This window comes from Orycteropus afer, unplaced genomic scaffold (assembly GCF_000298275.1).
Source record: "Orycteropus afer afer isolate SDZICR_OR568_19922 unplaced genomic scaffold, OryAfe1.0 scaffold00347, whole genome shotgun sequence".
NCBI classification, from domain to species: Eukaryota; Metazoa; Chordata; class Mammalia; order Tubulidentata; family Orycteropodidae; genus Orycteropus; species Orycteropus afer.
Genome location: NW_006921934.1, coordinates 1,394,554 through 1,410,210, shown reverse-complemented (window position 1 = coordinate 1,410,210; position 15,657 = coordinate 1,394,554). Strand labels below are relative to the sequence as shown.

Sequence of the window (15,657 nt, the reverse complement as noted above, 5' to 3'; positions counted from 1 at the left end):
CATTCATTTGTCATTCAAATAAAATTCAGGTGGAATAATTTGTTCACAGAATGATTTGCAGTTTCTGAAATGTGAAGGCAGCTGCTGCACCAACTACTCCCATTCCCTGTCCCCGTATCGTGCCCCAACCCCCTGGTGGCCTTACCCTTTAGCTTTAATTAAGCAGTGCCACAGAATGGAAAGATGTGAATACCTTTTGTGTTCTGGCCTGGATCCCTCATAGTTCCTGAAACATCTCTTGTGCCTTTCTGTCTCTGAACCTTTGTTGGGACTGCACCCCTTACTCTGGAAGCCCTTCCCCCTTGTTTTTACACATCCCCATCTGTCAGGCCCCGCTCAGAGCCCACATCCTCCCCAGCCCAGAAGGACCACTCCCTCCTTTACACCCTTTTTTATCTGAGCCCCTTCGTTGTATCTTTTCATCATCCTTCATATTGAAAGTTACTGTTTTATCTGTATTAGAGAAAGACAGACCTGGGCATAGAGACAGACTAGTTACTTTTCATAGTTATCCTGTGGACGTGGCTTAATCTGTTTAGGATAGCCTTGGTAACCTTAAACGCCACATCTGTATAATAAACATAAAGCACCTAGTAGGGGACCGTTGGGTGCTCAATAAAAACCAGTCAATAAATTGAACTGAGATATTGATGTGAGAAAAGGTGGTCCTGGGGGAGCCATTTAGAACTCTCTTGGAAACTATGACATTGTAATTCCAATGTCCACAGTAATGCCTGACTTATAGAAAGCATTCAATAAGTGTTGCTTACTATAGATGTTGTTGATGACGGTGACCATGATGAAAAATGACCATAATCCATTATCTTTTGAGGAAAAAGAAAATCAGGAAAGTGACAAAAGTTTCTTGTAGAAAACAGCTACTCATTCTCTTATTCCATGTCAGGCCCAGGATGCTCTGAAAAGGCGGGTGATTTATTTCTTACTGACATGGCTCTCTTAAATTGTCTGAATATGAAATTGAAAAGCCAAGACATAGTGCCTGTGGGGCCTTCTCAAGATTGGGTTTGCTCATGGAGGTCGAGTTGAATCCTGAACTTTGGAGGCATCACTGTTTTTTTTTTTTTTTTTTGAAATCCTTTTATACTTAATTGCACAGTGAGTCATCAGATGTGGGAGCCGAGGAAGTTTAGGATTTGTGTTTGTTTTTTTTTATTTGTCTTATAAACGGTGGCTCTGGCTGGGGATTTGGTACAGTGACTATGACATCATGTGATAACTGAAAGTTTTATAGGAAATTGGAGGTTGAATATGCTCTCTTCCATCGATTTTTTTTTTAAACTTCAGTTAAAGCATTAATGATTATTACAGAAACTTAGTTAAATATTGGTTACGCAAGAAAAAAGATGTTTGTTGAAAATTGTGTTTTCCTCCTATGTTTTAATATGTTCACCACTCTTTCCTGATTTCACTCTAATGTTTATCTGGAGCAAAGCAAATGAAGAATATGTCTTCAGTCTTAAACAAGGAGCGCTGGTGGTGCTGTGGTTAAAGCACTCAGCAGCTAACCAAAAGGTTGATGATTTGAACCCACCAGCCACTCTAAAGGAGAAAGATGAGGCAGTAGAAATTCTGCAAAAATTTACATTCCTGGAAACTATGGGGCAGTTCTGCTCTGTCCCACAGGGTTGCTATGAGTGAGAATAAACTCCACGACAGTGGATTTTGAGTTTTTTGTCTTAAGGGAAAGGCAGTATTTAAGCAAAATGGCATATAAGCCGTATTTTGGATAAAGTTGGGCATTTAAGTAATTTGCTTTTGGATCCTCACCTTTAGGCAACATGCTAACTGCAAACTTTAAGAGACTGTAACTCTCCCGTATACTTCAGAGCTATGTAGAGTGTTAAGATTTGAGAGCTATCTAGAAGGGGCTTCAAGATAATCTAACACAGCCCCTTACTTTATCAGGTAAGGTGGTCAAAGTCTGTTGGGAGCAAGACTTGATTCCAACTTCTCTGACAGTGATTCCTTCCTTATCTCATGCTGCCTCAGGTGTGGCAGGAACTTAACTACTACCAGAGTGTGCTGATGTACCCACCTAGATGGAGATCCTGTGTGTGAATTAGCAAGTATTTATGGAATGCCTAGTTTGTGCTATTTTAATACTAAGGAATATAGAAAGCAGATCAAAATTATTTTTGTTCTCCAGTTTGGGAGGCAAGATGTATTTAACCTGGAAATAATTAGGGAACAATAAAAGACTGCCTGTTACTTAAAGCCAAATTATGAAGGTATGTGCCACTCATCAGGTTGGGCTTCTACTTACATAGTAATACTGCCTCGGAATCCAAGAGGGGGTTGCTATGAGTCGGATCCAACCAACTCAACAGTAGTGAGCGAGTGAGTGCAAGTAGGAGATTAAAGAAAGGAGGTATTGCCCTGAGTTCCCGTAGTTGAGGAAACCTACATATTAGACGTGGGTCTTGGGTAGGGTGTTGGTGGTCGGGAGGCTGGAGAGAAAAGAAATATTATTATTATTTTTTTTTTTTAACTGACTCTAGACTTAAAAGCATGTTGACAGTTATTTTTACTTAGTTAAAATGTGTCTATATCTTTGTTTTATTTTGAGAAAACATCTTAGGAAATGGGAAAAATTACTCAATATTGCTTGGTAAACACTGTTTATCAAGAAGCTGTTTTGGTTAGTTTACTAATGTTGCCAAATCCAGCACTTACAACAATGCAGCTGCACGTTTTGTTGGGAATATAGGTTTTCAGCACCTAAGTAGTTATTAGTGTCAGGAGTGGGGAGGGGAAGAGGAAGAAGCCAGAGTCTGCAGTTTAAAGGTCATAATCAGCAGCAACACTGACAGAAGTTCTCTGAACCTGGGTTAGGATTTACTCTAAAGAAACATTGTCTCCCTGTGGTTCACATGTGTGTGTGTGTGTGTGTGTTCCTGAACTTAAAGTTATCTAGGCATCACTGAGATGCCCCTTAGGTAGTGAAACAGCATTCGCAGAGAAGTGGCTGTAGCTACATGGCATGAGTCATCTAAAAATTATTTGGGGCTGTGTACTAATGACCTGGTGGCGCAGTGGTTAAGCACTTGGCTGCTAACGGAAATGCCAGTGGTTTGAACCTATCAGCAGCTCCGTGGGAGAAAGATGAGGCAGTCTGCTTCCGTAAAGATTATAGCCTTGGAAATCCTATGGACAGTCCTACTCTGTTAAATAGAGGGTCACAATGAGTTGGAATTGAATCAGTGTTTACTGGTTAATTAGTTTTGTTACTAATGACTTCACTGTGAAGAACAAGTGCTGCTCTGACTTAGGTTAGGGACAGAATCTTCAGGGAGAAGAACTGTAGCTTGGACCTGGGTGAGAGGAGGAAGGAGGCTTTCCTCTGTCATTCAGATGCCACAGTGGGCATTTTTTAATCAGAAATCATCATGGCCTGGTGTTGCCCATATGTTTTATAAAAAGATGCATACCGTGCTCCAGGTGTATTGAAACTAGAGGACCTCTTGACACAGGTGTGTGGCACAGTGATCGTTTTTCTTTTCCAAAGCAGTACTAATCAGATACTTTATTTATGGTTGGGATATTTATGTGAAAACCAAACTCACTGCCATCAAGTCAATTCTGACTCATAGCGTCCTCCATTGGGTTTCCAAGGCTGTAAATCTTTACGGAAGCAGACCACCCCATGTGGAGTGGCTGGTGGGTTCAAACCACAACCTTTTGGTTAGCAGACAAATGCCTTAACCATTATACCACAGGAGTTCCTTATATAAAATAGTGTTCATAAACTAAATCATTAATTACTGTATCTGTGCTAACAGCCAGTCTTGCCACCCTAGAATGTGAAGTAATTCCTTCTATTAAGTCATACTTACTTTTATGAGGAAGTAAAAGCCTGCTTGAGTAAACTGTGTTGTGAACTAGGAGAGATGATTATACAAGAAAATTTTTCTTATAAGGTTTTTTTTTTTTTTTCCCATTATACAACAGAACCACTTTTAACAATCTGGAATATTTTCTTCCATGCTTTCCTCTCTAAATGTGATTTCTAAACATTTCACTTAATTTTGATCACATTGAATGTAGAATTTTATGTATTTCAAAAATCAATTTTATTGGCTTTTCTTATTACAAAAGTAAGACATGTTCAATCTAGAAAATACAAATAAGCAAAATAAAACATAAATCACCTGTAATTCCACCCCAGCATCCCTATTAATATTGTGGCTCATGCCTTTTCAAGTATATTTTCTATGTCTGTATTTACTTTTTTAACTTTTGTAATATGAATTTTTCAGCTATCACATATTTTGTAACCATCGTTGTAAGCTGAACATAGTATCTTTTTTTCTTTGACTGTTCTACATTTAAACAGTCTGGGGTTCATTGTATGCCTGCCCGTTGTTTTTTGCTCTGTTTGTCAGATGCAGCTTGCCCTCTGAGCTGAAGAGCAAGTCCCACCCCAAAGAGGGCTGGTTCCCTTTCAATGTATTCTTCAGTGTTTTTTCTGGTGCTGTTAAGTAATTGGCCTTTATCCCACGCCAGCATATCCTAATAAACTCGCTTTTTCTTTTTTTCCTCTTCTATGGCTTTGTACATTTATTCTTTAGTTTTGTCTGGTTACAACTAATTACGCTTTCCAAATAACCCTAAAAACTCTACGCCATCCTTTGTGTACATACTTAGGCAATATGCTGCTTTGTTCCAATTGTTCCGTACAAGGTGCAAAAAGGTTTTTTGTTTCTTAATTTTTTTTTTTTTTTCCTCTTAGGCCTTTGTAGTCTTGGTCTTTCTTTTGGCAGAATTTGAGAATGACAGGCCCTTTCTCTTGGAGTGATTCGCACGCTCTGTAATTTTCCCCCATCAGAGGCAGAGTTGAGAAATGAGACATTTGCATTATTATGTGTATGGATGAATTTCTGCCCCCAGAATTCTATTCAGCTTATTTTGCAAATTGTGTTATAAAGAAGTATGAAATACTTTCAGGAAGCTGCAGAAATATCCCAGGTCCTCAGCTCAATAGGTAACAGAGAAACATACACTTTGACAGAAAATGATGGCTGTGGTTTCAGAATGTACTGCTTCTCCATTCTGTTTTCTTAGCCTCTGTCCTTGTACCCTGAGGATTTGCACTGGAAATGTGAAGCTTTCTGGCTTGAACAAGCCCTGTACGGACATGAGATGTTGGAGACTCTGGGTATTTTGCTTTAGTTCAGGTGATTTGGGAATGAGGCGAGGAGGCAGGGCCATTGGTGTGCAGATGCCCCTCTGGGTGCTCAAGCCTCTGTGTAGTTGGGTTTCGTGTGTGTTCCTGGGCTCACTCACATTCATAGTTCCAATGGGCTCTGGATGTGTTGGAGGCAGCACCAAGCTGTGCAAAAATCTATTTTTTGCATATTCTTGACAGAAAGTTTTTACACGCCTCGATATAGCCACTCTGTGTTTTACCTTTTTTTTTTTTTTGACAAACAGTGTACCATTTGGATATTTTAAAATAGTGTGGCACAAGCTTTACATGCTTGGCTATTTCGTGATTGAGCACTGGAAATTACAGGGACTGTGGAAAATGCCACTTTTTCTTATTTTAATTGTACAACAGACTTTATTTTTTAGAGCAGTTTTAGGTTTATAGAAAAATTATGTAGAAAGTGCAGAGTTCCCATTTACCTTCCCCCAATACTGCATACTGTTTCTTCTATTATTGACAACTTGCATTCCTATGAGTTGTTAACAATTGATGAACTGTTACAGGTACAGTATTATTAACTAAAGTGCATAGTTCACATTGGCAGCTCTGGTAGCATAGTGGCTAAGGCACTTGACTACTAACCAGAAGGCTGGAGGTTCAAACCCACCAGCCACTCCTCGGAAGGAAGGTTGGGCAATCCTACTTCCGTAGTGATACTGCCTCGGAAACCCAAGGAGGGGTCACTATGAGTCGGGGCCGACTCCATGGCAAATAACAACAACAACAACAACATAGTTCACATTAGGCTTTACTCTGTGTTGTACAGTCCTATGGGTTTTGACACTTGCGTGTGTTCTTTTTTTAAAAAAACAGAATTACCTAGGGGCCTCCTAGTAAGGGTGTTGGAGAGATTCTCCTTCCTAAATCCAATGTCATACTGGATTTGACATTGGTCTTGGGATTATCCTCCTGTAGTTTGGACTCTTGTAGCATGAATATCTGGGCCTTTTAGGAGTGATGTCATGAGAAGAGGATTTCCCAGGTGGCACAGTGTTAAACACAGGGCTATTAACTGAAACACTGGTAACTTGAACCCACCCAGAGGTACCTCAGAAGAATGTCCTGGTAATATACTTCTGAAGTCAGCCATTGAAAACCCTGTGGAGCACAGTTGTACTCTGACACACACAGGGTCACCAGAAGTCACAACTGACTTTGCAGAAATGGTTTTGTTTGTTTGTTTGTTTTTTGTCATGGAGGAAGGACTGGATCAGGTGTCCTGACTTCTTCCAGTAGCAGGGACCTAGTTTCCTCATCTGTAAATGAAGAAGCAAAGCAAGCTTATCTAACACAAAATACATATTAACATTTATTGAATATTTATTATATACCAAGCACTGTTTTAAGTGCTTTACTTACATTAGTTCTTAGAATCCTCCCAGCATTTTTATTGACAAGTTCTATTATGATCTCTATTTTGCATTTTCTAAAACTGAGACACAGAGAAATTAAACAACTTACCCAAAGCCACATAGCTAGCAAGTGGCAGAGCTGGAATTCAGACTGAGGCAATCTGGCCTGTGAATCTGTAGCCTCAACCACTAAGTTATACTTGTCACATTAGGCAAATATTGGATATATCTTGGGCCTAAGTTTTCTCCACCACTGATAGGTTTCATTTTCTGCTGTGACATTTTTTTCTAAGACATTGATGGTTCTGGAGTACTTGCTTCCCAGGAATGGAGGCACATTACAGTCGTTGATGGCTATTATTGTGGAGATCATCTGCAAAATAATGTCATTGTTCCATAATTATATCTGCATCCACATTAGGAACTAGAAATGATTTGCATTTCTTTTTCTCATATTTCTCAATATCTGAGTGGGCCAAGACAGCAAAAAGGCTAGAAAGCAGATACATTAAAATGAGCTGGTATTTTCATAAAGACATGAGGTCCGTGCTCCTGAGAATGGGGTCCTGAAAATGCAAAGCAACACTGTATGCTGTATGGAGATTTAAAAAAAAAAAAAAAAGACACTTTGGCATTTTTTTTTTTTATTGTGATTTGGGTGAAGGTTTACAGAACAAATTCACTTTCCATACAGCTGTTCATATGTACTTTGTCTCATGACATTGACCACAGTTTACCACAATGCAACAGCTCCCCTCCCACTTCCTCCCCATAGTTACCTCTTCCTTGTGTCCATCCCTCCATGCACTCCTGCCCCCTGAGCTGTCTCCCTGTGCATAAGCAGCCCTTCTTTCTCCCATGATTGTTCTCTCCAAGGAGTGTATCTACTTGAGGTAAATGTTCAACTCATATGCCTGTCTTTTGTTTGGCTGGAAACCACAGGTGTGGGTTCAATTCCAGATCTGAAGGGCAGCTAGGGGCCATAGTCTCATTGGTTCCACCAGGCTCTATTGGACCAGCAAATCTGGTCCCCCCACCCTTTTTTTTTACTCCAAATGATTTTGAGTTTTGTTCCACATTGTTCTCCCTCTCTACCAAGGATCTCCTACAACACTTTGGCATTTTCTTTACTGCTAAAGAGTAGAAATTAGGAAAACAAAAGAAAATAGATTTGGTCAAGCAACTGGTGTGAGTGATACAGGAATTTACACTGGATGCAACCGGCACGGGCGCTCTCACAGTGTATGCTAGGTGTATATCCAGAGTTTGCAAAGGATACATCACAAATCTAGATCATGTAAAATCTAGATCATGTCTGTTGGAGACCTACTGATTCTCTGTACAGAGGACAGGCCCGAGTCAAAAGGCATTTGAAAGGCATCATGTGCATTACAGATGACCCTTAAATTTATGTCTATAATCATTAGATACATTCAGTCAAATCTGCCTTAAGTCCCCCAAAACCAAAAACACCACACTTACTGCAGTTGAGTTGATTCGAGGCAGTATCTCTGCGCAAGTAGATTGTCCAACCTTCCTTCAGAGGAGTGGCTGGTAGGTTTGAACTGCCAGCCTCCTGGTCATCAGTCAAATGCTTTAGGTACTATGCCACCAGAGCTCCTTTAAGGTCTCCATCAGTTAATTATCTGTTGGTTATTGAGTCATGCTAATTATTACACAGAAGGAGCTCTGGTGGGGTAGTACTCAAGGCATTTGACTGCTGACCACGTGCCACTCAAGGCATTTGACTGCTGAACACATGCCACTCTGTGGAAGGAAGACTGGGCAATCTGCTTCCATAAAGATTGACTGCCTCGGAAACCCAAAGCGGCGGGGGGCGGGGGGGTTCACTATGAGTGGGAATTGACTCAATGGCAGTGAGTTTGGTTTTGGGTTTTTGATTATTACACAAAGATCATTATTGCCTTTATAAACTCAAAGTCATCAAGTTAAATGCTCTGGATCATTTTTATTCATGTTATGTCAGATCATAAATAGATTTTTTTTTTTTTTTAAATTAGAGTTAATCTGGATCTTAAGCATTATATATTTAAATGAAGGGCTTAGAGGGTACTGGATCTTCCTGTCTGGCCAAGCAAAAATATATTAACCAAAGAACTTTCCTGTGTTCACAACAAAGGCCATGCTTAGGAAGTCCTCTGGGACCCAGTCAAAGAGTCACTGCATTTGTAAAGTGGAAGGATACCACGATTTTACTGAATTTGCACCTTTGTTAGTTAATATTCTTGGTAGATCTGTATATCATAGAGATTTTCATTCTCCAGTGTTTCTAATCTTAACAAGGGAATTTTTGCTGTGGGTGTTGATTATGCTCTTTTTTCTTGCTGCCAGGATTATAAATTGGGGAAATTTTAAAACATAATTGGTCTAGTCTCCAGGTTTCTTTTGGAGCATGCTTCCATGGTTTATTTGGCATTATCAATTATCTTTTGCTCAAATAAAATACACTGCACAGATGATCACAGCTCTATATTTTAAACTCACTTAACAGAATATTATTTACAGAATATTTATCTTGGCTGTGGCAGTTTTTTGTCACTTACTGATAGGAGTTTTCTAGAATATATTGCATGTGCCCTCTATATAAGTTTGATAATAAATGTAGGGCAATAAAAGCAGAGGAAGTGCTTTGGTCTGATAGCAGTTCCCATGTAATGGGAACTAATGTTGTAAACTTCAAATTACATTTTAAATAAATGTTTATGCCCAACCCATCCATTAGATCATTGCCTAGAGGGTCAGTAAGATCATGCCTTCATTTGTCATTGTGTGGACTGTGATTGCTTTTTTAAGGTATAGATGATACTTTTAGAATGAAGAATGTAGCACCACACTGAGACTGCAAGCAATAGTTTTGTAGTCTCAGGAGAGGAAACAAAACAGATAAGCAATAGCATCTTTAATGAGCTCAAGGCTGATGTCATTGTTTCAAGATTTAGCATCAAGCCTCACTGAAATATTTTCACAGAATCATAAACCTAGAAGGGATTTCAAAAACTGTTAAATGAGTCTCCTTGATTCTGGCCAGACCATTACTAAGCCAAGTAGGCTGCTACTTTCTTTTCTTTTTTAAAAATAAGTTCCTTTTTCTTTAGAAAATTTTAATTTTAGAGTAAGAAGACAGAGAATAGAATACAAAATTTCTATTATTAATTTATAAGCTGTAATCAACTGAAAGGACTAATTAAAAGGACCATATGGTGATGTCCCTAAGAGATTTCGTCAGTAAGCAAAGAAGAGGACATTAGCTAGGCTCTCTTTGCTTCTTTCCTTTCTCTCTCTCCTGACATCTGGAGCTTCCTGTGAGTTCACCAGAAAAGGATGACATAGGAGTAAGGGAGGAGAATGAGATGCAGGCTTCGAGTGGGAGTGAGCTGGTCTCTCAGTGTCCCAGAAAGGAGGGCACCTAGGTGGCCACACAGTGGAGAAGGGACTCCATTTAGTAGTATATAGCAGAGCAAGACGTGATTGAGAGATGCCCTCAGTTAAATTCATTCCCTGATTCCCTTCCATAAGGAGAAGAACTGGTGTGTCTACATTCTTGATGTGTTCATCAAGAATGAAAAGATAGGTATTTCAAAATAAACAACTTTTTAGTCATCTCTATTTTTGTCACAAATGAATAGGTATAACCAAAACAAAACTCATTGCCCTCGAGTCGATTTTGACTCATAGTGACCCTGTAGAACAGAGTAGAACTGCCCCATAGGGTTTCCAAGGCTGTAAATCTTTACAGAAGCAGACTGCCACATCTTTCTCCTATGGAGCAGCTGGTGGGTTCAAACTGCTGACCTTTTGGTTAGCAGCTGAGTGCTTTAACCACTGTGCCATTATTGTATTTAGCATTCAAGAAAACATCAGACAGGGTCTGCTGCTTTATATTCCAAGGAACATGTACATGGTAATTCTCAGCCAGTACCATTACTCTGAAATCTATTATAAGTTTGTATCATTACCAAAACCAAAAACCAAACTCATTGCCGTTGAGTGGGATCCAATTCATAGCGACCCCTCCTTGGGTTTCCAAGGCGTATCACTGTGGAAGTAAATTACCCAATCTTCCTTCCGAGGAGTTGCTGGTGGGTTTGAACCACCAGACTTCTGGTTAGCAGTGAAGTGCCTTAGGCACTATGCCATCAGAGCTCCCTTTGTGTCATTATATCCTCAAAATAGCCTTAACATTTATTTTTTTATTGTACTCATGCAACAATTTAATAATATGCATGTAGTGTACTATTTATTCCTGTCTCAAATAAATAAGAAGAGACAAGAGAAGGTAAGTGATTTTTCCACAGGCACGAATAGTAATAAAAGCAAAAATAAACCCTGGACTTCTTATTGCTGCACCATTGTTTTGGGGTGAGGGTGGAGTTCAGATTCCAAAAGACCTCTTCCTAGCCATACAGAATGTGGCAAAACAAAATGTTTTATGGATGTCCTGAGATTCAGTTTTGAAGCAACTGCCTCTGGTTGATCCCATGAGAACTTTAGTCACAAGTCCACACTGACTTAGCAATGGCTTGGCTGAAATGAAATGCAAACTTAGAAATGAACAAATACTCTTTGGGCATATTCAAAGCCCAGCAGCGTAAGTAAGACAATGGATAACAACGTTTTCCCTTCAGACACCCAAGATGCTACACTACTGATTGTCTTATTTCCAATTAGACAGATGCTCTAGCTTTCCACATCTTGTTTCCAAAAAGTAAACTTATCATAAAAATGTACATTAGTCGAAGCAGTTAAAGTGAAGATATAAAGAGAGAGTATTGCCAGTAATGTAATCTGGACTGATAAGAGGAGAGTCATTTTTCATTCTTCTGGCTCCTACATGACAGCTTCATCCACTCTAACGTTCCTTTAGCACCTCTAGGCCCCACACTTTCTCTCACCTGCAAATCTTTGCACATGCCATCTCTTCTGTGAAGGAAATCCTTTCACTAGCTGCCGATCCTTGAGATTTTAGTTCAGATGTCACCTACTGAACAAGGCTTTCCATCACCTCCAGATCAGGTGAAGGTCCCTGGCTGTTAGGCTCCACAGCAGTCTGTACTTCCTTCCTATGAAACACTCAGCACAGTTAGCTATCCTTACTCTCATTCTCATTAATGCCCAGCTCCCTGCTGGATTGTAAGCTCTGGAAAGTCCTGGTCTGGTCTCTATTAGTCTTGCTCAACACAGTGTACCTGGCATCTGGTATAGTGTTTGATGCATCGTGGGTGCTGGATGTTGAATAAATGAGCATCAGTAGTAATAGCTAATAGTAAGTATGGTGGTGTAGTGGTTAAAGCATTTGGCTGCTAACTAAAAGTTCAGTAGTTTAAACCCACCAGCCACTCAGCAGAAGAAAGATGAGGCAGTCTGCTTCTGTAAAGATCTACAGCCTTGACAACCCAGTGGAGGTTGCTTTGAGTCAAAATCAACTCGATGACAATAAGTTTGGCTTGAGTAATGGCTAATAATAACTTGCTATGTGCCAGACACAGTTCTGAATGTTCATTCTACATTCTAAGCATATTATCTTGTTTAATCCTCACAACAACTCTGAAGTTGGTATTGCTATCAACCATTTCACCGATAAGAAAACTGAGACATAGACAGGTCAGGTAATTCACCCAAAGTAGCTCTGCAAGTCAGTGCTGAAGCCAGGATTTAAAATTAGGCATTCTGACCCCAGGGCTATGAATGAATAAATGAGTTTCCTGGGAGCCAAGAAAATGAAGAAAATTAAATAGACTTTACAGAGAAATTCTATACCTCCCAGATATTAGCTGTTTTAGTTCTTTTTATAGAGAGACTTAGTAACAGTTAGTTCAATATTAGGTGTCCCACCTTAGGCAGCAAATGCTTTTATTTGTACATAAAAGCATGCACTGAAAGAGCCCTTAGATCACAAAGATCACTCGTTGACATTGGACAGTGAGTCTTTTTACTTCTGAGATATGGTGCTACTCCTGCAGCTTCCCCTGCTCAGTGAAGGGTAAGAACAATCACTCCAGTGGTTTTCCCACCTTTCTGACTGCCAAGCTCTTGTGTCTCTAACATTTCTTTGGAGGCATCCCTCTTCTAATCAAGGCTTCTGGTGTTAAACATTCATTATGTTGGTTTCAGGGTGAGGAACCAGTTTTGCTTAGATATTTATCCAGATTTTCTCCTTTGCATTTTTTTAAATAAAAGACCTAAAAGGAGGATCAGCACTAGATAGTGATGGAAAGAGAACTGGACTATGAGTCAGCTAGTGCTTGGCCCCACGCTACTGCCAAATAACTATGTTAGCTTAGCAACTCATAAATCATCAACCCATAAATCAGGAGTTATGTACAGATGATCTCTTTATTAGCCCAATCCCAAACTTCTGTGATTTCTTTAAAAATAGTTTTTGAATTTGCCAAGCCTTCTACAGTTTTGTTGTAGTTTAGAGAAGTATTTTAATTTTTATTTCATTTACTTCCACTACTATTTTACTGATTAATATTTTGAGGGCAGGCCTCTTCTTCGGCATTTTGCTTGTATACATGAACTCTTTTAAAGACTATATTCCATTTTTAAAGTGAAAAAAATGTGGCTCACAGAGACCTATGACTTACCCCTATTCATATAGAGAGTTCATGGTAGAGAAAGAGTTCAAGTCCAGGCCTGGAAAAGTCCAGTGTTGGTGTGCTTAAACTCTGTGGGCATTGATGGAAAAACAGACATCTGAACCTGTTTTATCAGTAGCATATTCTCAGGGTAGACACAGCCACATTGATTAAATCTCAAACATTGCAGATCTCCTTCTTCAAAGTATCTCGTTCTTGGAAGATGTATTGTGAATTCCCTTAGCCTATGCTATCGTTGTTTTTATGGTTGGGTTGGACTTCCTTTCATTCTAGATAAATATAAAAAGGCATAGAAGTACTTTAGCCACATTTTGTGTGCATGTGTGCTTCTTCTAAAACCGAGTTATATCCCATGTGCATAAATATATATAAATACGAATAAATGAAATATATACTTGGGTTGATTTCGAGTGTCACCTAGCTCTACCTTATTAAAATTACCCATTGTTTCTGGGTTTCTTTTTGTTTGTTTGTTTATTCTGTTTTGTTTTAGACTCTGAGAAAACTTGTGTCAATTTTTAAAAGAAACTCATGGTTTAAAAATTCTGTAAGCTAATGAGCACTGGAAAGTACATGAGAAAGGAGGTAGCTATGCATTTATGCTGTACTCTTTATTTTTCCCTTTCTCTAGAGAGCTCTTTTCCCCACAGCCAGAATTATATTTTAAGTTCACCTTCTCCCCTCTTTGTCAGTCTCTCCTCGTATGCCCACAGTAATCGTCCTTGTCACCAGTTGCTCTAACAGGGCACTGAAGGTACATGTTGGACGCCAGCCCCAGAAGGGGATCTTTTCTCAAAGACTCAGTGTGTATATCAGGGCTTATTAGTGAGCACGGGAGAAGAGTGCACAGGATCACGTGCAGGATCTCCCATAGAGAGCTGAGCGGGGAGGGAATATTTTCAGCCTGGTGTTAGTTGGCTTGATGAAAGTCTTTAATGCCAAAGAAAGTGGCAGCCCAGGGTGAAAAGGGGAATGGAAACATGTAAGTGTTTGGTGATCTTTAGCCATTGCCTTGGGGTGCTGAGAGTGCCTTTGGTATATACAGCTGGTCGGGTACAAGTGGGTGGTGTACCCCTTGCCCCTTGCATACTCGGAGCTACCAGAATGGAAAGGAAGGCAGCATACACGAGCTGTATCTTGAAATATTTACTTTTTCTATGGATACATTTTCAAATCCTCTATTTAGCTTGGATTTTCTTATATATTTTTCTTGAAGTTGTTTTCTCATGATGTCTCAAATCAGTTGTGTGTTTTCACTGGGCAAAAAGGATGACTTCCTGTTACCATTACTGTCATAATACTTCCAAAATGATATTTTGTTAGCCAGAAGTGGTGGTAAGCCACTGGGCTAAATCTATAAGGTAACAACCAATAGGTAATATGCAGCTATACTGATGTTCTATGAAATCTAAACAATCTAAGTTCCCTAGCTTTACTAGGCTCTAGACACTGTTCACATTATTTGTGGACAGTTGGCATGTGTTCAATAAGTTCATTTTATAGTATATTTTTATGTGACCTTGTATAAGGAAGTTCAAAGACATTCTAATGTTCTAATTGAAGTTTTATTAGGCTATTGTATTAAGATTTTTCTTTCAATCTAGAAACGTATTTGTGAGAAAGGCAGACTTTTTGTCTATGTGGCTTTGAGGTAATGGTGCTTCATTGATAGAGTTTTCATTTTCCATATAGGAAACTAGCCACCGCACCTCAAGTGTAGCCACTACCATTCTGTCAGTTGTAGTCTGATTTACAGCTGATCTTGGGGATGTAGAACCAGACAGTGTTTTGTTCTGTTATGCATGGGGTTACTGTGAGCAGGGGCTATCTTGAAGGCAGCTCACAACAACAACAACAAATGTGTGGTTCTGTTTACTCACTCCTACATGGACTTTTATCAGTTTGGATGGTGTTTTGAGAAGAGAGGGTATTTGGTGTATATTTTTCATCTGAACACTTGTGTATATATGGTACCAGTTTCCATATTTCACTCCATAATGTAAAACTCCCTTCCTTTCCATTATGGCCTGAATTTTAATGAGAAAAAAAAGGTTATTATAAACATTTCATAATTCTAAGAATATTTTAGTTTGTTTACACAGTAGTATCCAGTACGCCCTTCCTTTTTTTGGGGGGGAGGGGAATCTATACATATGTATATATGTGTTTGTCAGAAGGGAACATTCCCTGAGAAGGATATCATGCTTGGTAAAGTGGAGGGTCAGAGAAAAAGGGGAAGGCCCTTAATGAGATGGATTGACACAGTGGCTGCAGTGATGGGCTCAGGTATAGCAGGGATTGTGAGGCTGGCTTAGGACTGGGCAATGTTTGGTTCTGTTTTACACAGGGTTGCTATGAGTTGGAGCCGACTCGACGGCACCTAACAATAACAACAACATATGGGTGGGTGGGTGTGTGTGCATTCATTTTGTTTTTTGTTTTTTTTTCTCTTTTTTTT

At 39.4% G+C, this 15,657-nt stretch overlaps 1 protein-coding gene across 1 annotated transcript in view; it reads left to right on the top strand.

Annotated features, from left to right (window-relative positions):
• Positions 1-15,657, top strand: part of PTPRN2 (protein tyrosine phosphatase receptor type N2) — a 1,483,255-nt gene that overhangs the window by 1,295,587 nt on the left and 172,011 nt on the right. The gene's annotated exons all lie outside the window — the stretch shown is intronic.